This window comes from Dermacentor albipictus, chromosome 5, assembly GCF_038994185.2.
Source record: "Dermacentor albipictus isolate Rhodes 1998 colony chromosome 5, USDA_Dalb.pri_finalv2, whole genome shotgun sequence".
NCBI classification, from domain to species: domain Eukaryota; kingdom Metazoa; phylum Arthropoda; class Arachnida; order Ixodida; family Ixodidae; genus Dermacentor; species Dermacentor albipictus.
In genome coordinates, this window is record NC_091825.1 from 32,251,063 (window position 1) to 32,275,889 (window position 24,827).

Consider the following 24,827-nt stretch of genomic DNA (forward strand, 5'->3'; position numbering starts at 1 on the left):
TGTAGGCCTAGTTCTAAGAGCTTGGTGGTGCTGACTCCAGGCGCAAGTCCCAACGCACATTTGTACGCCTTGCGTATCAGCGCGTTGAGCTTGTTTTTTTCCGCAACCGTCCAGTTGTGAAACGCTGCCGTGTACCTTATCTGGGAAATGACGAAGGCTTGGATGAGTCGGATGACGCTGCCTTCGCGCATGCCCGCGTGTTTGTTGGTGATGCGTCGAGTGAGCTGCATCGTGCTGGTGGCCTTTGCCGTTATCTTGCGAAGTGCTTCGCCATTGCCACCCTTATGCTCTATCATCATTCCTAGTACCCGGATTTTCTCTACTATCGGGATGGGTAGGCCATTTGATGCCGTTAATTGGATCTTTTGCTTTTCCAGGGGGGTGTAGCATTTAGGTGGGCGCCCCTTTCTGACTGGTCTATACAGCAGCAGTTCGGATTTTTCGGCCGAGCAGGCGAGTCCCGTGCCCACGAGGTAGTTTTCTACGCATTGGATGGCCTGTTGTAAACGTTGCTCGATCGCTCCGTCACTGCCCGTTGTCGTCCAGATCGTAATATCATCCGCGTATAGCGTGTGATGCAGTCCTTCGATTTGAAACAGTCGGTCGGGCAACCCCAGCAGGACGAGGTTGAAGAGCATTGGCGAGATCACCGAGCCTTGCGGGGTGCCCGAGCTGTCGATGTTGATTTGCTCTGACTGTAGTTGCCCCACTCGCATGCGAGCGGTTCTTCCCGTGAGGAAGTCTCGGACGTAGTTGTACGTGCGCAGGCCGAGATTTAGATTGTCTATTTGTCGCAATATGGCATCGTGGCGAACGTTATCGAAGGCCCTCTTCAGGTCCAGCCCGAGGATGGCTCTCGTCGAACGCCCCGGATTGTCTATGATTTGGTGTTTTAGTTGCAGAAGGGCGTCTTGCGTGGAGAGATGTCTTCTGAACCCAATCATGGTGTGTGGAAATAAGTCGTTGTCCTCGAGGTAATCCGTGAGTCTATTGAGAAACGCGTGCTCCATTAACTTGCCCACGCAGGACGTAAGGGAGATGGGGCGCAGGTTTTCCAGCTGTAATTTCTTTCCGGGATTCGGTGTCAGTGTGATATTTGCTTCTTTCCATTGTCGGGGTAGCTTGCCGTGCGCCCAGCACTCGTTAACGTATTTTGTTAGTTTCTCGATCGATCCGTAATCGAGATTGCGTAGTGCCCTATTGGGTATTCGATCGGGGCCAGGGGCCGACTTGGTGTTCAGCTTTACGAGGGCCGCGTGGATTTCGGCTACTGAGAATTCCTCGTCTAGGGTGGCGTTGCTTTCTCCTGAGTAGTCTGGATATATTTGCGGTGGCGTTTAGGATATGTAAAGGCGTTCCGTATCCCGTAGGAATTGTTCTTCCGTTCCCCCGTAAGCGTGTATGATTTTGTATATGCCTTGCATGTGTGTGGTCTTGGTGTTGGCGGGATCGATCAGGTACCGCAGTATCTGCCACGTGCGACGCGTGGTGAGTTGACCATCCATCTCCGCGCATTTCTCTTCCCATTGTTGATGTTGCAGGTTAAGCGCGTGCTTTTCTATTTCTTTGTTGAGCTGTGCTATCCGTTTACGCAGTCTCCTATTGTGTCTCTGTTGTTTCCATCGGTGCTGCAGGTTAGTTTTGGCTTCCCGCATGTGCAGCAACCGGGAGTCTATTGTCTCGAGCCCAGCTGTCGACGGGATCGTTTGCGTCATGCGCTCGATATCCCACCGCAGTTGGTCGGTCCACTGCTCTATATCTGTGATGTCTTCCATCTGTTGCTCATCACGATGTTTGCGTAGCCGATTCCAGTTGGTGATCTTCATTTGACGACCGGCATTGTGTTCCTGCGGACCGCCTTCTGCTTCTATGGAAATAATGTAGTGATCGCTCCCCAAGTCTTGCATGGTGTTTGTCCAAGTGACTTTGCGTGTGTTGCGCGTGAAAGTAAGGTCCGGCGTCGTGTCAGTGCTTACGCTGTTGCCCTGCCTTGTTGGTGCCGCGGGGTCGGTGACCAGCTCGAGTCCGGCGTATTGCGCCGTTGCCCATAGATGGGTGCCTTTGGGGTGATCGTGCTTGTAACCCCACGCCGTGTGCGCTGCGTTAAAGTCCCCCCCAATGAACAGCTGTTGCCCCTTGGCGATGTCGATTGCCCGTTTGAAGAGGACATGGAAGCGGTGCTGGCGGCATCTGGGACTGCTGTAGACGTTGAGTACGAAGATGCTATTGCGGGTCTTGCGTGGTGGAATTAATTCTACGAGAACGTTTTCGATGTCTCTGATTTTGGTATCGTGTTCGATAACTGTGTGCGCTCGCTTGACCAGTGTGGTGACGTTTGGTTTCTCCGCCTTGCCTGTTATAGACTGGTACCCCGCGAGTTTGGCGGGACCATTCGTTTCCTGCAGTATGATGACGTCTGGGCGTTCGGGGATCGTTTTCAGGTATTGTTGTAAGTGCGCTCGTTTGTTTTGGTAACTTCTGCAGTTCCACTGCCATATCGTGTGTTTTTGTTTCTATGAGTGTGGGGCCATGCTTATATCTTGTTACATGTGTTGCGCCGCTTCCCTATGCGACGGTACGATCGTGCTGTTTGCGGCTTCTAATCTCGACAGTCTGAGGTGAACACTCTCCAGGCTCCGCTGGATGGTACGCGTGATGGACGCGATGATAGTTTCCTCGAGATTGCTGAAGCGAGCCTCGAGTGCATCTATTCGCGCGTCGCGTATCGCTGCGCGCGTGCGCTTGGGTCGTGTTGCCTCTGTAAGGGTGGGAGTGGGTCTTCGTTTGGTATCGGGGAACTCGAGCTCGTCGTCCTCTATGGGTTCCTCTTCTGTTCCCTGCGTGGCCTGAGTGGTCTGTGAGGGAGCGGGCCTGCGTTTAGTGTCGGGGTATACGACTTCGTCGTCCTCTATTGGTTGTTCTTGAGTCTCATGCATGGCCTCTGTATCGGTACCGCTCTTCACGGCATGCTGGAGTTGTTGTATGAGTCGTCTTTTTCGCGAATCTGTGTCTGCATGTGTTTTATTTGCTTCTGCAGCGCTTGTATCGCCTGTGTTAATTTGGTTACCTCCGTCTCTGTTTTAGCGGGTGCTTTGCCGCCAGCCTTCGTGGTTGGTGCTCGTTTTCCCGTGACCGCATCTGCCCAGCTCACCTTCTCGGTGGTTTCGGTGTCTCGTGTTGAGGTCCTTCTGGGGGTGCGGCTGCGAGACCGGCGTTGCTGCTGCTGCTGCCGTGGGTTTGGGGTGCGGCTCCGGGACCGGGAGCGGCCTCGGCTGCGGGTCCTGGATCTCGAGCGTGGCTTGCCGGCGGGGCTGGTGGCTTTGGCGGCCGCCTCCGCTTCCTCGGTGGCCCTGTGTCGTTCCCATTGCCTCTTTGTCACGACGTAGGGGGTCTTGTACCTTGCGCGGCAGTTGCGATCCGCTGTCATGTGTGTTCCCCCGCACAGCTTGCAACGTGGGGAGCACTGGTTGTCGGGGCCTGGGTTGAGGGCGTCACAACCACGGCACACTTTGTCCTGAGGATTGGGGCACACGTCCATGCGGTGACCGAGTCTCCCGCAGCAGTGACACATGTCGACTTGCTTGCGATACAGGGTGCAGCGAAGTAGGGCACCGCCGTACCTGACGTAGGAGGGCACTCGCGGTCCTTGAAAGGCCACTATGACCGTCTTGGTATTACTGAGCCGTTTGGCTGCCAGGGCGTCGGGGTTGCGGGCGTGAACGATGTTGGTGTGAATGGACTTGGCGTCCTCCTCCAACGGGATTCCCCTGATGATTCCCTTCACCGTGTAGTCGGGGGCCGTCTCATAGGCACTGACCTCGTGGCGGCGATCACCGATGGTGATGGCTTCTAGTTGTCTGTACTTAGCGGCGATTCTTCGCGGAAGAATCGCCTTTTTTGTAAAGGCAACTCCGCCTTAATCGATACCGTTTATTTGCACTTGACAGCATTGTCCTGAAGGCGTACGAGGTTGAGCAAATAGACAAGCCCTACGGACGCGAGCGCGCTGATACAGCGGCGTGAACACGCTGTTCCGCTCGTTGTTGTCGTGGTAGCTTAACGAGAACCCAGCAGGCAACCTTAATCGCCGCTCTCGCGGATTTACTATAAGCAGCCGTTCAACACAGAGTCGTAAATGAACGGTCATTCAACCGTGCTTTTCGCTATAGGCTGTTTGTCGCGACGTTGCACGCGATTCCTCTTATAGCTTTGCATTTTATTCCGATTTCCTCGGGGCACATTTATCACAGGTTGTACGCAAATGGGCTGTCAGAGCCTCGACGAATGCAGTTTCAGGCGCTGTCCGTATTTGTGCATCCGTGCCTTTCATTTGTGTGCAGCATATCTGTGGCTGTCCAGTTTGCAGCACGGAGTACCCCCATGCCGGTCCAAACGAAAACCTGGCCGTCGAATAGACGTGGGCGCGGGCACTTTTGTCTGCGGCGTCCTGCAAGGGAGCAACGGTTTCCTCACGAGAGCAAGCGTTGCCGTTCATCCTACCGTTGCGCCCCCTCATCGCGGAGACAAAGCCGGCGACTAAACACTTAGTCCTCTGATTTTTGGACATGCCAGTCATCTTGTTTCACTTGTTCTCTCCGCGGACTAAATTTCGTGGCGAGGACTAAAAGCTCCAGTTAATCTCATTTTGTCCGTTATTGACTTAGAGCTCACATGAATTCTTAGCGAATAGGAAGGCCGAATGCCCCTTGAGATGTCCTCATCCGCGCCGCGTCATCTACTCAGCGTCTGCTTGCAATCCTGTCGCTACATGCTCCATGGTTGGCTAATTGACGCAAAAAAATGGCCAGTCTTAGCTTGGTTAGGCCAAGAATGCGTTGCATATTGCGCGGTCTTTTTTTTTATGCGAAGCATACTAGCCGCACAACCACGCTCTCTCTTGCTGCGCCGCGCGCGGCCGCGTAGCTACCATATGACGTCATAACAGCTGCAAAGCGGACGCTTACGCTTCGCCTTCAAGAGTGGAACGCGACAGCGTTCCCGTCGACCCGCCAAGGGGTGGAAGACAATGGGCTACGGCGCAGCGACTACATGCCCCGCATCGGACGCGGTGAGCGTCGAGCAACGCAGCGTTCGGCGCTACAACGAAATGTGCGCCTGAGCAAGCGACGCACGCCTAAGCCTAGAAACAGCTCATTTCTAAGGCAACACCGCGTTCACTAGAGGTGCTTTCGTACCGTTTTGAAGCATCGAACTTGTGGTTCAGTGGAACTGCACTCCGGAACGCTGTCTGTCAAACCGTGGCTGGCTGAAAGAGGTTTCTTCGTTCCTTGGGGCACTCATTGTACAATTTGCAGGTAGGAGGAGACAATTGAACATGTTTTTCTGCATTGTTGGGATGCCGTTTTCCTCTGGGATGTGCTCCAGCGCACAATCAAAAAGGATTTCCCCCTAGATGCGTATGGGATTCTCTACTTGCCAATAGAAAGTGATGATGGTACCCCATTCAATGTGATCATGCTTATGGCCCTGCATAGCATTTGGAAATGTAGAATTGCGGTAAGGCATGCCGATCTCGATGCAAGATCGGCTCGCCAGTATTTCAAAGAAAGCATATGGAACTTTGTAGAGGAACAAAAGCTGCTGGAGAGCATCCCAGAGTGGTTGCCATGAGTGGAATTATTATTGGCGATAAGGGAATTTTAGCACAAGTGCAGCCGCACAAGTTCTGCGGTCGTTTTCAACATATTGTGAGTGTGCCTTTTGATTATTTGTGAATGTGTAATTTTTATCCGGGCCAACGACCGGCAATAAAGAAAAAAAAACTCGTGGTTCAGTGGTAACGTCTCCGTCTCACACTCCGAAGGCCCTGGTTCGATTCCCACCTAGCCCGTCTTTTTTGAGGGCGAGGTATGGATGGATGGATGTTATGAGCGTCCCCTTTGGAACGGGGCGGTGGCTTGCGCCACCAAGCTCTTGCTACTATGCTGCCTAATATCCTACCTAGGTTAACCCATGAGAAAAAAAAACACACTATTAACTACCACGTCCAAATTTTCTGATACCCTATTGCGAACTGTGCTTTTGTACGTCTCCGTCCTTTGTCGTTTCCCTACTTTTCTTCCACCAATCCTCCAATCGCCTCTTACTGATGTCTATTGCGGACCTGTTTGCTTATCACGCGCCGGCGCAGCGCCCCTAGCGGGAGGAGCGGGAGTCAGGTAGTGGCTGCGGCCGCACGCTACCGCGCGAGTTGGGGCCCAGCTTTTCCTCCGGCTGTCGTGACGTCACGTCACGTGGTTGCGCTCAAGGTCAATGGTGGCTGCCCGGCCGCGTCCAAGGGCTGAACTGAGCGATTGCAATATGCGACGCATAAAGGTTTTGTTGCCGTAATAATAACTTGCGTTTCCATGCATCTGACAGTGGTGCTTCCCTTCACCTATATGCTTTCGCTGCAGTTATTCTGCAGCCTCCTTAGCAAGCAGCAAAGGCAAATGCCCTTATAACTTTCTGCCTGCGCCTCACCACAGCGTCTCCTCGGCGTCTACTTGGCGTTTTCATGCTACCGCCATCCCGTACCATGCTATACCGGAGTAGAGAAATAATGATGCCATGAACGAATAGGCTGTTATAGCGTTCCGCAGCGTCAACGCACCACCAGTGCTAATGCTCTGGTGCCATCTGCTAATTAAACCAATTTTACGGCTCAGCCCCGAGTCTGTATCCTGGCAGTGTGAAAACAGGCCCGCTCTCAAAAATTCCAAAACACAGGTAATGATTTCATCTGAGCTTGAGATGAGGCTTCGCGATGACAGATTTTTACACTTGTTTTTTTTTCCTGGCAGAAGCGGAGAGCAATTTACAAGCGCTAATTCGCATCGAAGCGGGTAGTCGGCGCTCTATGAGCACCTGCATGCTGTTAGGTGATCACTGCTAGGGTGGCTATTTACGGTTGCCGGCGATAACTACCGCAGTAGTTCTTGGTGTACGACTTACACGGGTAAAGGCCCTAACTTGTCGCCTATCACTGTACTGTATCTTGTAACGAGCAAAAAAAGGAACTCTTTAGTACAGCCAATTATCAGCTAGTTACCCCTGGAACTATATTTCGCTGCGCGCGGATATTGCATGTGCGCAGCTCGTGCCTTCGGCATTGCTGCGGGGTACTTGTGAGACATAGTATAAGTAGGCGCGTGTAAACAAATGCGGAGCGAGGATTTTCTTTTCTTGGTGGATGCCTTAATCTACCGCAGAGAAAATACACGTGGTAATAAACAAGTATGTTCATCCATAACGTAATGCAGGATCTCAATAAAGACCCCTAGAGTCCTCTTGAACTCACGTTCAAGTTCGACGGGGTCAGAGACCACTCCATCCTGTAAATTGTCCCCTCACCAGGTTTGGGCATGATTAACATACAAGCACAGCGAGTAGGCCAGACGACGGCGATAATGTCTTCAAAGTGTAAAACCATCGCACGGCGCAACAACATGCAAACTCAAAAAATGGCTGTGGCTTAGCTAAGGTTAAGCCCAGGATGCGAAGCATACTAGCCTTTATTTTAGTTGTTGAACCACTGTTTAGCCTGGTGAACTGCTGTTGCTTGGCTATATTCGGTTCGGCTAGACGAAGAAACAACTCATGCGTTACTCTGCTTCGCCTTCAAGAGTGGAACGCGACAGCGTTCCCGTCGACCCGCCAATGGGTGTAAGACAACGGGCTACGGCACAGCGACTACGCGCCCCGCATTGGACGCGGTGAGCTTCGAGCAACGCAGCGTTCAGCGCGGCAACGAAATGTGCGCCTGAGCAAGCGACGCACGCCTGAGCCTTAGAAACAGCTCGTTTCTAAGGCAACACCACATTCACTAGAGGCGCTTTTGTACCGCTTTGAAGCATCGTACTCGTGGCTCAGTGGTAGCGTCTCGGTCTCACACTCCGGAGACCCTGGTTCGATTCCCACCCAGCCCATCTTGCAAGAGTTGAGCCAAAGCCACCTAGAATATCAGTCTCTGTAGCAAGCCACAACCTTCGCTTCTCATTCCAACGAGCAGCTCAGTCTCCAGGAGGCATCTGACCTCGTGAGTGACTAGCAGAGGCAAGCGCAGCTGCTTATATACCGCCGCGACGCCGCGAGCGACGCCGCGAGTTGGAGCCCCGTTTCTCCTCTGTCGTGACGTCATGGTGTCACGTGGTATTGAAGGCGACACCGCCGCGCCTGAGGAGCTGGGTTGAGCTCTCGTAATATGCTTCGCATAAAAAAATCCGCCCGCCCATCTTTTCTAATGAGCCACTCACGCAAATCAGTACAATGACATCGCTCGCATAGTCCTTCCATATCAGATGCACGTAACCCGCTGAGCGAAGATTTCTAGCAGTAGAGCAAAGAAGCTGAAATGTGCGGCCCGGTGGTTATGTTAATATTGTCACGTGGTCGTGACGGTGAATAACGCAGTAGCAGTACTGTGAACGACAAAACTAACTTTTATTGGGCGAACCTGTGCCCACAAAACAGGCTACACTTATAGCACAACGATAGCGGCGAACACGCTCGGCGATCGTCGAAAAACTGATCAGCGGGTCAAGCGCGTTGGCTTTTATAGATCAGTCGTCGAATATTCCAGATTAACTGATGGGACCCGCGTGTCTTCCACAAAGTTCTACACAATTCGTGTCACGCGATGAAATCTGATAACACAAGGTTCGGCGACAACAGACACGCGGATAGAAGCGTCGATAACTTTCCAGAAGCGTCGGATACATGCAGGCGCGTCCCTCGCTCTGCGATTACAGTTGTTAAGCGGCGAAACGTGGTTGCCCGATAAAGATAAGTACACGTGTCATTACCCCCTCTTAAAAAGCATCGACCCGATGCTGCAAACAAACGAAAGTAATAAATAAGCACTCGTAGCAATGAAAACAACAAAATAAGGGAAGTTCGTTAACGTCCGTAAAACGGTTTAAGACGCACCACGTGGACCACTTCAGGTCGTGCGCGGCGCCGCTGTGAATGCGAGATGCCGTCTGGCACGACCTCATAGTCCAGTGCGCCAATACGTCGAATGACCTTGTAAGGTCCGAAATAGCGGCGCAATAGCTTCTCGCTCAGTCCTCGTCGGCGTATAGGGGTCCATACCCAAACACGGTCGCCGGGCTGGTACTCGACACTGTAAACACAAATGAGCCCATATGGGCGTTTTAACAGTTGATATGCCATTTTTCCCCTCTAGCCTAAAATGAGTACTCCCACGAGAAGAAGTAAAATAAGCTAGAACCATTATTATACCCCCGGCCCCATTTGAAGGGCCATTGCGGTTGTAAAATGGGGGTTTTCAAGGAATAACGGTGGCGTACGGGAAAGTGGGAGTGTTGAAATACACCCATATCTGAGACGAGCCAAATATAGAAAAGAATAACTCAGCCGTGACCAACAAGGCAGGCAGCCGCAGCGACAATTTCAGTAGGATTATTTCTGCAGTCACATTCGAAATATCCCGCGCAATGTGTGTCGGCGCTGTTTTTCTGTTCAGAGTAGACGCGCCTTGGCGCTGCACACAGGACGCCGAAAGTTGGAACGGTCGGAACTACGCGCGGAGGAGCACAAGCCTTCGGAGCGCGCGCGCGTACGTTGAAAGCCGCAAAGGGGCAGCCATTGTCAGCGGCGGCGCATTCTTCTACCGTGGTTGTTGTTTCTCACAGCATTGAACCCCCAAGACTCCACGGTAAGTGACTTCGAACGATTATTACACGTTCTATGAGTGTGCATATGTTCTAAGTGAAGAGACGCGCTGATATGACTTATTGAAGGTCTCAGTACAACATGGCGCGACAGTTGGCCGTCTAGAACCATCTTGCACGATCTCTGTGTTTCTTCGAGCTTTGTCGTAATCGAGGTGACTTGAGTGTTTAGGGTCAAGCGAGTGTACTTAAACATTAGAATTTTACATGATGAGGGACTGTGCCGCGTCTTTAATAGGGTGGATGTGAACATTCGACATGCTCCCCGAAGCGCAAGCCACTACCATAATAGTTATGTGCAGTGCAAGGTGAGCTAAGCTTCGCTGCCTAACCGCCGCCTGAAAATGCGGCGGCTCGTTAAGGGTTTACTGCGGTGCGCGTGTGTGAGTGTTTGTACAGCGATCATTTGAGCGAGAACCGGCGGCGCTTCTTTGTGCGCGGTATCTGCTAGCTGGCGCGTACGCGGCGCCAGTCCCCTAGCTCGTGCGATTGTGTGCAGTAGGTCGCTCACTAAGCGCGCATTGTGCAGATTTGCCAGTACGCTCCGTGCTATCGTCTGTGTCTCTTCGCGCTTACGCCGCTGATTGTGCAGGGAGTGTGCGACTGCGGCGTGTAGTATGTAGAGCCTGCGCCCGTCGACTTTGATCTACGGGCGTGAAATGTCGGCGGCGCGTTTGTGGTATTAAAAGCGTGTGGTGAGCTTCCAACGGCACTACGGGTCAACGCCGCATGAACTGCCGGTCAGAGTATAAGAAACGCTTTATAGTTTATAGTTAGCGTACTGCTTGGCGGTAACAGTGTCCTTCTTTAATTCAGATTACTGGATACGCCGTCACTTGAACCTCGGCGGCCGGAGCAGGTGAGTACCAGTGGCGCCGGCGCCTCGGCGGCCAGAAAACGACGCCTGTGCCGTGACGAGATATATCAATTTACGCGATAGAATTGCCGGCGATGGCTCATACGGGCGCGTCGCTCCATGGCTGTGTTCTTTGCTGGAGGCCGCCACTACGCCTGCCGTGCACATACTACGCTACATCTATACAGTCGATGCTTGTGCAGTGTTGTTATTCAACAGCTGGCGCTCTGCACTGGATACCTGGACTTGTTTAATGTTTAATTACTTTGCTGCTGTGCCGTTGGGTATTGGGTACAGATATTGAGTTTTGAATTCTAGGTGCCAAATTCACACAAAAAAGTGGCGCTTTTCAACTCAGGATCATATCACACATCATAAAATCATCCTATATTGCACGAATATTAAGAACAAAATTTCTACTGTTGGTGAAAAAAGAAAGGCAGACCGATCAACCTGTATCTGTGAGAAAAATGTGCTTGAAGTCTGCCATCGTCTATTATAAAAAGGTAATGCCTTGGTATTCAATGTCAGTAACACTCATAAGTTATGCATCCTTTTGTGTGAAATAATTTGTCTTAGAAGCCATTCATTGTAAGGGATCAGTAAACATCTCATAGCTTAAGTAGTGCATAAGTGTATGAGTTAGGCAAAGGTTTTAGTTTGTAAAGAGCAAAGCAATTAAGGTATAAAATTTTGGCAAGCTTAGTTTAACAATAAGCTGACCAATATACAAAACCTAATGTAGCAGCAGATGCTCTCCAAGATAAACTGGCGACCAGCTTTTTCGTGTTCTATGTGATCATTGTAATGTCAACTTTTTCTCTTTTATTTCAGGACTGTGGTTGCGGCCGTTTCGTTGCCAGCTGTGAGGATGAAGCAGCTTCATAACCGGAGATCAGTCGCCTCCCATCAGTTTCCCTTTTCAGCAATAGAGGTCTTGGTATGCTCTTACCTAGAGTTTACTTTTATTACCCTATATGTTTTAAGTGCAATGGCTAGTTTAGCGGCATCACTTAGAGTGATTGGTGTGACACTTGTTCCATGGGACGTATGCAGGTTATCCCACGTAACTTTAGAAAACTTAAAAAAATATGCATATGCCACCTAGCTGCACAGAACCTAGGTAATGTTGTTTCCTGTCTCTTGGAAATACTTAGATTTTCTGCATTTTGCCTAATTACCTAATTATTCTTAATCAAATAATCAACTCAGATATTATATTTAGATAAAAGGTCTCAATTATAAAATTGTAGTGCAACGTGAACATTTTCCAGTACAGCTTTCTGTGGCTCAATATGTGCTACATAACGTGTTTGTAGGAGCATGAAAAAAGCCTGAGAATCCCGCAGAGTGCCTTGAGTGTGTGTGTGACAGCACCTGTGTTGTGTTCTTCCTTCAGTCCTCGTCTTTTGCGCTGTACAAACATGTCGACCTCAAATGGCCAGTCCCGTGGCAGCTTTGCATGTATTTGAGTGTGTGCCCCGTATAGGCATGTGTGTTCCAGTAAGAAAAAAAAATACTGAAGGAGCCTAACGTGATGTATTTCAGGACAAGTGTATGATGTAAATTACTATGTGAAAATAAAATAGGAAACCGAAACAAGACTTCACAGTAGAGATATGCAGGTGTGTGCATCAGCATAATGACGAAACCCTCGTGCAAGTTTAGAAAAATATTCATTAAGTTAGTTTCTGTCATTCTTCTCTGTCACATTATTATTGCAAAAATGTGCTCTCTAGTATTGCACCATTAAAAACACAGTTCAAATACATCATTTGCTGGCACCTTCACATTCATAGCAACATCGAGAGGAATGGTTAAAAATTTGCTTTGCTTCTCTGACCTTCATTTTAGGCCCTTCTCATGTTTGCTGAGCTTCTTAATGTATGATAGACACCCTCCAGTGTTTACAGGCAGCTTGAGCACATTATGCCAGATTGTGGAGAAACTGCAGAGGTCGCAGTGTCTATAGCGGTGCCCGGTATATGCAAGTTTCTTGCATGATGCATTATGCTCAGTACCAATATTGTCAAGACAAAATGGCTAAAGTACATCCTTAAGAGTCTTAAGCGCATTTGGATGACTTTACAGCATGTAGCAAAACAAGAATGGGAACTGAGGTGCTTAATTTTTGTTCATTATTACCATATGGCACCAGCATGCAATGAAGACAAAAGAGGAAGAGAAATGAAGTGCACCAAAGGACAACTCTATCCTGATGGGAGCTGCATTCACATCTGCATGATGCATGCAATCTTTGAGTTATAGCAGCAGCTATCCACCTGTTCACTTTGTTGCACATTTGTATTGTTTATGTACTAAGTCTGGCCCTGGAAGTGTTAGGCAGTGCCACTTGTGGCGTTGGTGTGGCATGCAACACATCCTCCTAACCACAGGTGTCATGTATTATGTGAACCTAAGTTCAATTCATGTAATGCACAAAAGTTCCATTTGAAAGGATGTGCCATATTTGTCACCATTGCCATGAGTAGCACTGGCTGACAGTCACAGGGCGAGACGTTAACCTTGCTCAGCTATTATGCAAAACTATTTTACATACAAATGTAGTAATTAGTATACATGCCAAAACATCACAGAATAAAATTTTTGATCCGCATCTTACAACGATTGTTATTTTGCTTTACCTCAGGATGCCTTTCTACCGGTGTTGCATCCTGTGACTGACCACTCCAACAATCTCGGCAGAATCGTTACGCAGGTGTGTTCTTTTGCGATTCTCAGTACTGATATTTTGTAGTTTACGTTCGATGTAAATGCACAGATCGAATGAAAAACAGGTTAAAAGATGAACTCACAGGCACTGTGTCCAAACGTTTGTGAAGAAGGAAAATCTTTGTTACAAGTTGTAATTATAGCAACACAAGAGAGTGTGCACATCAAACCACTAGTACCTAGCAAGCCTTATACACAGCATTATACCGTAGAAGCCAAAACATCAGGCGAAAACCTGTACTAAACTAGGGACTGTATTAAAACGTTTTGGAGGCACGAAGTATTTCTTGGGTTACTCGGTCTAATTGCTTGAACTCAACTGACGTGTCCTGCAAAACAGTTTGCATTCGCATTTGATACAATCTGCAGCAAGATCTGAACAAAGGGCTGCAATACTGTAAGGGCTTCCTATTGAAGTAGCAACCAGTCTTCCCAGTGTACTGCAGCCTCAGGAAAATGAAATGTGGTACATTGCACCACATGCACACACAACAAATTTTAATCCATAAGCATCGTTACACTGTGCTTGTGCAGGACTGGGCAACTGGCTGTTTGTTCGTGACCGAAACAACTATCTTTTTCAGTTAGTGTAACAGTCGATAAACATATGGATTTACATGAACATTTTGTCTGCCACACTTTTCATTGTCGTTTTTTTGCGCTGTTGCTTTAATGGCTGGGAGACATTTCAGGCTCGCTGAAGAGACAGGTAGCCCAGTAGCTGCCCTCACAAAGTTGTTATTTGATTTTTAAGAGCCAACTTGCTTTGGACAATGCTGAATAACACATCAAAAGGCCCGGGATTATTGACGAGGTTAGAATGACTTTGAAAGAAGTTTATGAGTGTTTTTTAACTCTGATCTGTCTGCTGAGACCAAATCATGTCAGCTTTTAATGAAGCAACGTTCAGGTTGGAAAACTGCAAGGCTATGTGGGTACTCAAACAACATCAATGCTTCAGCTAGCTGAAGTTGCTCCATGACATCAAGGCAGAAGCAAATGACATGGCAAAGGAAAGGTTGGTGGACAAAGGACTCTTGGTGGCAATTATGTAGGTTCAAGGGCTATTGCACTGAGTAAGAAAATGTGTTCCCGGTACAGCGTGAACATAGTGTTAATGCTGAAGAACAAACTGGCACCATCTGCCTAGTCCTACACAAGCATGTGCACAGAAAGGGATGCCTGTTGGCCTTGAGGGCCACCACTAGAGAGATCAGCTGCTATCGCTATGACATAGAATGTGACATCAGATGACTATAGTTCACACCTTTGCTGCAGCTTGCTGGCTGGGCAATTGAAGCCTTGATTGTAAGGTTGAAAAGTTTCAATCTCAAGGTGGCAATTTAGTTGCCAACTCTTACAGCATGGTTCACTACTCAGTGATGCAGTGCTGGACATATTCGACCAAGCCTGGTGCGAGTTCTCATGAGTGCCTATGTTCAAGCTGCCGCTAGATACTTAGTTGATAAAGTCACTGAAAACGAAATATGGTCATCGGAAGAGTCATGAAAACGATGCACGCAAGGTTTGTAGTGTGCTCACTTGGTATGACATTAGTCAAAACACCCTGTGTAGATGTTCCAAAAGGACTTCTTGGGCAAGTTGGTGCTTAGATTTCCTAGGTATACTTTGTGGCGCAAAATACATTTCTTGAAAAGGGATAGAAGAAAGGAAGACAGTGAAGTGTCAAACTACCAACTGTTTAATGACAGCCTGAACAAACGTATAGAAGAAAATACAACTTCCGCTCAAGCGCAGGGAGCTTAGGTGCAACAGAACAGCATGGTCGCGATAACATACTTTGGATGAAGCACATTTGAAGCACAGGGAAAATCAGACATCCACCCGTTCGTAGCAATTGCTACAAAGGAAACCCATACGGATTCCTCGAAAGAAAGGCCTCATAGTTGAAGAAAAATTCGTCCTGGTCCCGGACTCGAACTCGGGACCACCGCCTTTCCGGGGCAGCCGGTCTACCATCTGAGCTAACCAGGATTTTCCCTTTATTCATTACGTCTCTCCACCTTGCGGGTTTCCGCAGAACTACTACGTCAAACTCTTGCCTTTGCTTTGTGTTGTTGACAAATTCGACTTCGCCCTGCCATCTGCTAGTCGCCTGGTTAGCTCAGATGGTAGAGCGGCTGCCCCGGAAAAACGGTGGTCCCGGGTTCGAGTCCCGGACCAGGACAGATTTTTCTTCAACTATGAGGCCTTTCTTTCGAGGAATCCGTATGGGTTTCCTTTGTAGCAATTGCTACGAACGGGTGGATGTCTGATTTTCCCTTTATTCATTACTTCTCTCCACCTTGCGGGTTTCCGCAGAACTACTACATGAAACTCTTGCCTTTGCTTTGTGTTGTCGACAAATTCGAATTCGCCCTGCCATCTGCTAGCCGCCTGGTTAGCTCAGATGGTAGAGCGGCTGCCCCGGAAAGGCGGTGGTCCCAGGTTTGAGTCCCGGACCAGGACGAATTTTTCTTCAACTATGAGGCTTTTCTTTCGAGGAATCTGTATGAGTTTCCTTTGTAGCAATTGCTACGAACGGGTGGATGTCTGATTTTCCCTTTATTCATTACTTCTTTCCACCTTGCGGGTTTCCGCAGAACTACTACGTCAAACTCTTGCCTTTGCTTTGTGTTGTCGACAAATTCGACTTCGCCCTGCCATCTGCTAGCCGCCTGGTTAGCTCAGATGGTAGAGCGGCTGCCCCGGAAAGGCGGTGGTCCCGGGTTCGAGTCCCGGGCCAGGACGAATTTTTCTTCAACTATGAGGCTTTTCTTTCGAGGAATCTGTATGAGTTTCCTTTGTAGCAATTGCTACGAACGGGTGGATGTCTGATTTTCCCTTTATTCATTACTTCTCTCCACCTTGCGGGTTTCCGCAGAACTACTACGTCAAACTCTTGCCTTTGCTTTGTGTTGTCGACAAATTCGACTTCGCCCTGCCATCTGCTAGCCGCCTGGTTAGCTCAGATGGTAGAGCGGCTGCCCCGGAAAGGCGGTGGTCCCGGGTTCGAGTCCCAGACCAGGACGAATTTTTCTTCAACTATGAGGCCTTTCTTTCGAGGAATCCGTGTGGGTTTCCTTTGTAGCAATTGCTACGAACGGGTGGATGTCTGATTTTCCCTTTATTCATTACTTCTCTCCACCTTGCGGGTTTCCACAGAACTACTACATGAAGCTCTTGCCTTTGCTGTGTGTTGTCGACAAATTCGACTTCGCCCTGCCATCTGCTAGCCGCCTGGTTAGCTCAGATGGTAGAGCGGCTGCCCCGGAAAGGCGGTGGTCGCGGGTTCGAGTCCCGGACCAGGACGAATTTTTCTTCAACTATTAGGCTTTTCTTTCGAGGAATCCGTATGAGTTTCCTTTGTAGCAATTGCTACGAATGGGTGGATGTCTGATTTTCCCTTTATTCAGGAATGAAGCAAATTCACTCTTTGCACTAGCCTATTGCAGAAACAAAATATGACAAACTGAGCTTTTAAGGGGGCCCTCAGAGGGGCCCAGTCCATGTGTGTCTTCATTTCTAGCGCAGCTGAGCACATCTGCAGCCTGCACACCCTGTTCTAGAGGTGATCTGCTGCGTGTGGAAAGACTAGATGTGCTGATATGGCGTGGTATTATGTGCACAGTCTTCCCACGTGTTTAGTACTGGGGGTTGCATAATCTGTAGTTTCAGAGATGCATTGAAATGAGAGACAGACAAAGCATTCACCTCCACTGCCAGCACTTTTCATGATAGTGTCGTCCCACTGCGTGTGACAGTATCAAAGAGGACAGAGTGGACAAAAAAGCAAGGCTGGGTTTGCTTCATTCTACCTATGTGAAGGTATCGGTGACACACCGTAAAACCATATCTTTATTCACTGACTCTCAAATTCAAAATTTGAAGTCGTACTAAATGGCTTTGTATTACTGAGAGTAAGGGTAAGCTGCAATGGCAGGATTGAAAAGACTAGGAAATCTCTTCAGTTAAAGTTATTTCATAGCATGTACTGTTCCAAACATGTAGAGATAGGGAAATTCATATCAGGCTATCATCATACCTCACAAGGAAGAGATTACACTAAACAGGTTTATTAATTTCCTTAGTGGTGATGCCTCACATTGTTTTTTCCTTGGACCAAAGGGACTGCAAGGTTTTTCCGCCTGCAAATGATTGCATAGTTTTCAAAGATAATTCCCTCCCTGCTTTGTTTGCTTGATTTGACTGTAAGTTACATTACACATAATGTATATCCCCCTGCAACGCCAGTACAGGCGAAGCAGGTACTAAATGAATAACCACAAAAGGATTTTGGGGCGAGCAAAAATGGCATTTGCAATAAAGATATGCACAGATGTCCCGTCAGTGTTGCTGTCAAACAAGAAATTGTGATATTGAGCGACTGAGCAAAATAACTAAATGTGTGCTTGCCGAACTATAGCTGGCATTTGCACCTTGATTGTGACTTAGCTACCAGAAGAAATTTGTTTTGTCTTGTTCTTTTTCTGTTAAAATGTAGTTTTTTCTTTGTTTACTTTCCTTTGGGTTTTTGTAGCTATATCATGTGCACATGTGACCGATAATGCCGTCTGGAAGTTAGTGGTTGTTGGTATTTCTCACTGCCTGTCGTTGGTTCAGTGTGTACTAAAGTCAAAAGAGCACCGACCAGTATAAACCAGTGTGTTGAATTTGTTTTCTTGTGTTAGTGCGAATTATCTGACTGGTTATGTGTCCAAATAAGCAATTAGATTATGAAAACAAAGTTCATCAGAACATGTCATTCGTTTTACTTATAATTACCTTATTTCAACTGCAGAACCCACATGTTCAGGCATGTAGATTTAAGTAGAACAAGTCTTTTTGCGATTGTTAGTTCTGAACAGGTGAGAGCAGTGCTAAGGACTCAAAGTGAGTCCACATAGATAAATGGCATGGTGCACTGTGCACGGACCTGATAATTGATGTGTTTTTGCAACAGACAAGCAAATAACTATCTAGTAACACCTTGTCAAAGGCACGAAAGCACATAAAGAGGCAGGGGTTGGCCACATACAAATGTGCCTTGGTTGTAGGTTTGTTAACAAGCATGCCACTTTCCTGTAACTTCAGCATACAGGTGCTGCACTGACACATACATCTATTTTTTATTATGCGAAGCATACTAGCCGCACAACCATGCTCTTCCTTGCTGCGCCGCGCGTGGCCACGCAGCTACCATATGACGTCATAACAGCTGCGAAAGCGGAGGCTCAACTCGTGCGCTCGCTTGCGGCCGCGTAGCTACATAGCCGGGTCTCAGCTCGTGCGCTTGCCTGCATGAGTTGTTTCTTCGTCTAGCCAAACCAAATATAGCCAAGCAACAGCAGTTCACCAGGCTAAACAGTGGTTCAACAACTAAAATAAAGGCTAGTATGCTTCGCATCCTGGGCTTAACCTTAGCTAAGCCACAGCCATTTTTTTGTGGGATTTGGTTAGTTTCGGGGTTAATGGTTGCTGCTTTCGCTAACATGTTGCACTTGTGATATTCGGGACATCATCTGTACTATTTACAGTGTATGTACCCTAATGGTCACATAGTGGTGCTTAATCGTGAAGGCTCTCATTCAAATATTGCCTGGTCTACATATGCTTTTCTTCATGCCAAAAAAATAAGATATACTACGTTTGTGTCAGAAGGAAAGAAACTGAGTGGTGTCTATTATTGCACATAAATCTATGCTTAGTTGCGTTAACATTTTTGCATAATTTCAACAACTTATTTGGTGCATTTCTGTAACATTCACACTCTGGCTGATCCACTTAGGTGTAACGAATAATAAAGGCAGAAAAGTAAAGCATTGCAGTGGATTTAACCTACTGCTGTTGATTCTGTCACCTTTTCGCAGCTTTTCTTTTTGGAAAAGCATATGTACAAAAGCACGTTTTGAGCAAATAGGCTGCTGTTTGCGAGGCTTTGCAAGCATCACTATAACGTGACAAAAGCAGTGTGGCCATTTGGTTATACAAATTCTGGTGTATTGGCACCACAAAAAGTAAACGAAGAAAGATATGTACGCATGACACAAGCACCGGATCTCACTTCAAGCTTTAAAATAAGGCAACGCAATATTTAATAACAGGTGGAGACATGTGATGGTATCTGTTAAAAGAAATTCTTTATGCAGTGCAACTAATGGATCACTGATACATTTATCATTCTTTTTAAATGTTGCAAACCACAATTACGTTGCATGTTGTCAGGTCATAATATCTCGCTACAACGCAAGTTTTGTGGAACACAGGACCGCGGTCACATTCTTTGCAGCATTTACCATTGTGTGAGGGAGGGTTGTTTCACACAGATGACTCATACTGCCTTAATCTCCCTGATTTCACATTAATAGAGCATCCCATCTGTCCAATGTAGGCACGGCCTTGTGATGGCAGCAGACTACGCAACGCTTGCGGCCTAGCTCACTAGATGCATATTGTGCTTCAAGCCACAACCAACCTCTTCCTTTTTTTGGCTTCTGCTTTATGTTGCAGCACAAAACTCTCCTAACAAGGGCCTGAGAAAAAGGATTTGCGCAACTAAATCAGGCATGACTAGGGAATATAATGAATGAGATGATGAAGTAAAGAAGTGGTTGCAGTTGTTTGGTATGCATTTGGGATTTTCGTGAGTAATTGTGTAGCTGGTCCCTACGGGCAAACATTTTTTTTTGTATGAAACATGTGAAGAGAGATTTGCTGTGATGAGAAAAAAAGACTGAAGCCAGGAAAACAAACTAATTTGTTTGTTGCGTGCAGCACAATTTGCAAGCGTTGCACTGCGCAACGGAGGTTATGTACAGTCTGCCATTCCTATCCAGTCATGCTTGCATTGCATAGACACACATTGTAATAATTTGAGATTGGGGCTAATGACGTTTGTGTGCAACAACTCTCATCCGCACATTGTGATACACTACAAAATAGAGTGGTTCGTTCCAGTGTTCTTCGAAACTCGTTGCCAGAAATTATGAGCAAATGTACATAAGATAATTAAGCTTTGGCAGATTAGCATGAAAAGGACAAATGCATCAGTCATTCTCAATTAAATTGCACGAAGAATTTGTTTTTGAATTAATAACGTCACTTCGTGTCACTACGTGTTGTATATGTCTGTTTTCTTATTAAAGCCAGAGTTGAGGTTAAGCACTTGTGTCCTGCATGTCTTTGTCTTCGTTTGCTTCTGTGGTGCCATTACACCAGAGTAAATCCATGACAGGAGCTGCCAGTCCATGCAGTTATACTACATTGGGCTTAGTACGGCTGGCAGCCTGAATGTGACGAGTGCGAAGTAGCAGTAGGAACTTCAGAAGGGTAGAATTTTGTGTCAGTTGGTGGCGCATATTATAGTATGGTGAAGCGCTATAGATGAAACAGTGTGAGGCGAGACAGATGGGAAAGTACTACAGAGAACTGTGAAAGTTTACTGGAAAGTTTTGCTGCAGCAGGACAATGCGTGCATTATCCTGGTGCAGCAAAATTTGCCAATGTTCGTAGTTGTCAGTAGCACTTCCCCATCTACATTACACTTCACCATACACTAATAGCAGTAACAACAGCAACCAACTGACCCAAGCAATAATCAGTGCCCACAGAATTGCCAAATTGTAGGAGAAATGTTTCAGTGTAAGACGTATTGTTAACTGACAAGTAAATGGCACACATATCTGCAAACCGATGATCAAGTGCATTTTTCATGCACATACATTATTTCGTACAACTGCTTCCTGCTTTGGTTTTTTATGGCTTTTAGGAAGCATTCCAAAGTACTTAACTGTTTGTCTGTTCTAATATTAAATCTGTAGTCAACCAGCACTATGTGTCATTACTGTATACGCCCTTACTTCGTCAGTGTTCTTCGCGCTGTTCCTAACTAAATATGAATAACCAAATAACCATTTTTTTAATTTTTAGGTTATGAAGAGATTACTCTTAATATGTAATTAATTAGAAAAATTTTCTCAATTTTAGGAAGAAGTCCGGCTGGCCCCAAGCCTGGTGTGAAATGAAGAAATGGCACTCCACATCAATTCATGTTTACTTGTCGTCATAACCAGTCTGTTAGCTTAATTTTGGTTCTTCTTATTGAATGCTCAAGAAAGGTACCAACTCTGTCATTCATTGAAAACGAATTTTTGCACTTGGGGACGCAGCCATGCACAAAGCCTTTGAGCTCATTAATATTTTTATTCTTAAAGAAACTGCAGCTCCTGCGTGGAGCAATGGGTTGAATAAGATGAGGGTAAATGAAAAGATGGCGACATTAATTGTCAACAGTTGTCCAACAAAAAAAGTCTCAAGCTGGAGCCAACATCATTGCAAGGGAACCAAATGGCTCCAGCCTGAGACACTCGTTGTTCAACCTGGCAAGTCTCCTTGTTGAAATATTTCCTCTAGCCTGAGACCTATATCCACCCTCGACCAACAATACACCCATACATTTGGCAACCCATGGCAAGGTAACAAATTCACATTCAAAGAAAGAGAATGTAGTGTGCACCCTGGAAGGTAGCATGAACAGTATTTTATTTACTTAATGAAATGCAGGTTTGCTATCCAACTACTTTATTTCGATCCCCATTTTATAACTTGACAGCATGGTTCCTCAGAGAGAATATTTATTCAAAGCTCACACAATTTTGCTCCTGTATGCCCGTTAAATCCGTCCTGGTTGCTACACTACCAGCCCTGTCTGCAATTACATAGCAGTGTTTTGAGTATGCATCCCAATTCAAAAGAATAGTTAGGCATCTACCTCAGAATGTCTGCTACTGCGTTGCAGCTCAAATTCTATATCTAGGTGGTGACTGTGATGCCATGTGCTTTTTAAATAAGACCAATATGCTATCTGAAGTGCAATTAAATGCAATCTCAAATGACCTCAGCGCGGGGAATGACACGATTGGAAACCAATGTGATCAGGAGGATTTGATTTCTGAAAACAAGGCACTTAAACATGAGAAAGCAGTACTAATCTCGTCTAAAGATGCTGTTATTGGGTATGATAGGGGAGTTACTTGTTCGTGGCTGCATTTGCAGCATGTTACATTGCTGGCTTTATATATTGCACTGGGTACAGTGAAATGTCGCTGCTTGCACAATATTCAACTAAACATGGTAGCCATGCTAAAGTGTCCGTGCAGAACACAACTCATCCACTATTAAGGACTGCAGTGGAACCTTCATAAACGAAAATTGCTTTAGCGAAACTGCCGCTTAAACAGGACACCATCCTGATGGTCGGTTGGCTCTCTGCAATGTCTCGCACTAAATAGAATGCCTGGTAAATGGAACCAATTTCCCCGGCCCCTTGAGGCTCCATTTAAAGAGTGCCCACTGTAAAAATATAGGGGGAATCCTGTTCAGAACTTTTGCAAATCTAGTCGTAAACAAAACTGCATTTCAGTGGGAGTGAAATGCAAAAGCACCTGTGTACTTAGGTTTAGGTGCATGTTAAAGAACCCCAGGTTGTCCAAATTAATCCGGGGTTACTCGCTACGACACGTCTCATAATCAGCAGGTGGGTTCTGGTTTGTAAAATACGGTTTATATTTAATAGCCTGCTCGGAAATACAGCCCAATAACTACACTAAATTATGTAGCTTGTTTGTGTGTTGAGTCCCAATTTCTTAATTTAGTACTTTGACATTTATCATATTTGTGTGCTAGTCCATGCAAAATACCACTGATCAGCCTCATTATACAAGCCACTGTTAATTTAGAATGGCTTAGTCAAGCAACTTAAACTTACAGCACAAACACCTAAGATGGACCACAAAAGGAACATACGACACATCGAGGCTAACAACTTTATTTCTCCGTCGTCGATGCAATATAAACCCTAGACCACACAACCGTGCAGGCACTCAGATTACATTACAGAGATCTGCCAAATTATCACATAAGCAAACGTAGGAAGTCAAATTCAGATTGGTGCAGGGACAAAGATATCTCACTGATGCAATTATCGCCTTGCCTTTTTATGTGGGAGGCCTCTATGGTAAGCCGCGCATGCTCATTCTTGCTTTTGCCTAGAATCGACGTTCCGTCAAGTTGTGCCTCACAATTGTTGCAAGAGTTTATATACGCACCAAGGTGCGCTGCTCTATCTACATTTTTGTTTACTTTTTGCGCATGTTCCCTGAGTAGCTCATTGACACAATGCCCTATCTAGCCAAGCTATATCTTACCACATGAGAGTGGAATGGTGTAAACCACGCCGACAGCGCGCGACACGTATGAAGCACTATGCCGAATTTGGCCTCCTCCTCTGCTCTCCGCAGGTGCGTGAGCATAGCTTTAAAAGCTTGTTCGGCGAAGAAAAAGCCAAAGGAACACTATGCCTGCAAGCAACTCCCTTGAGTTGATAGATGACCTTATGTAATTAAGGGACCACACAGGAAACATGCGCAAAAAAGTAAACAAGAATGTAGTTAGAGGAGTGCACCTTGTTGCGCATGCAAACCCTTACAACAATTGTGAGACATGACTTGATAGGACATCGATTCTTGGCAAAAGCAAGAATGAGCATGCGCAGCTTGCCTTAGAGGCCTACCACATAAAAAGGCAAGGCGATAATTGCATCAGTGACATATCTTTGTCCCTGCACCCATCTGAATTTGACTTCCTACGTTTGCTTATGCGGTAATTTGGTAGATCTCTGTAATGTAGTCTGTGCGGTTGTGTGGCCTAGGGTTTATATATGCATCGATGACAAAGAAATAAAGAAGTTGTCAGTTAGCGCCAGTGTGTGCCGTATCTGCCTTTTGTGGTCCGTCTTAGGTGTTTGTGCTGTAAGTTTAAGTTGAGAATTATGTACCAACTAGGCCCAAACGGAGTTTTACTGTTAGTCAAGCAAGCTCAATATATAGTCTGTGCAAAAGTGTGGAGTGTCAGTGCAAAGTAACAGTTCAAACACATGGCTATGTAGTTACAGTTCAGTATGAAACGAGATAAGATTTTTTAGCATTTCTTTCATTTGCTAATTTCATTGTGTTAGGACATGCAGAATACTAGTAACTGGCATGCATGCTTACTATGTACAGTATTCTTTTTTAAAATCAAGACAATTATTTTACTGGGGCAGAAATTTGCTTTCTTTTGGGCCCGAAAGTGAACATATATTTCTTACATTTGGTGTTTAATAAATTTTCTTTTGCTGTCAATGTGTGTCTCGTGCATTTTTCCTTTCAGCAAGTAGCAACTGCTCTCGAAGGCGTTTGCTGGCCTCGGAGGCACTTCCGGTAACTAGCATTTTCGATAGGACGATTGTATAAAAGCTTTGCAACGAGGGGCTCTGTGATCAGCGAAAGGAAAAAGTGAAGACGGGCGGTGACGGGTTCATTCACCATTGGACCACGTGTGCGCGTGACTTGGTCGATTCAGCGGTGGCCGTGTGCCGTCGATTGGACCACGTGCGGCGAGCCCGCGGCGAAATGCTTCGTGGCGGTACGCCGCGCCTATGCAGCAGCAGACGGAATACCGGAGGCCACAGTGTCGGACGCCGGCGTTCGCTCCGAGCAGGTGCG

The 24,827-nt window shown here is 46.8% G+C and overlaps 1 protein-coding gene and 1 long non-coding RNA gene across 3 annotated transcripts in view; both read left to right on the plus strand.

Moving 5' to 3' along the window:
• LOC135908101 (uncharacterized) overlaps positions 1-24,827 on the plus strand; it is a 79,847-nt gene that overhangs the window by 31,274 nt on the left and 23,746 nt on the right. The window lies entirely within an intron of this gene.
• On the plus strand, positions 9,138-23,230 carry LOC135908100 (uncharacterized). Of its 2 annotated transcripts, none has more exons than XR_011514432.1 (5): positions 9,138-9,679; positions 10,512-10,554; positions 11,386-11,485; positions 13,202-13,270; positions 21,271-23,230. It is a non-coding gene; the product is annotated as an uncharacterized lncRNA (long non-coding RNA). The 2 variants fall into 2 exon arrangements; XR_011514431.1 differs by having other exon boundaries at positions 9,530-9,679; positions 11,386-11,491.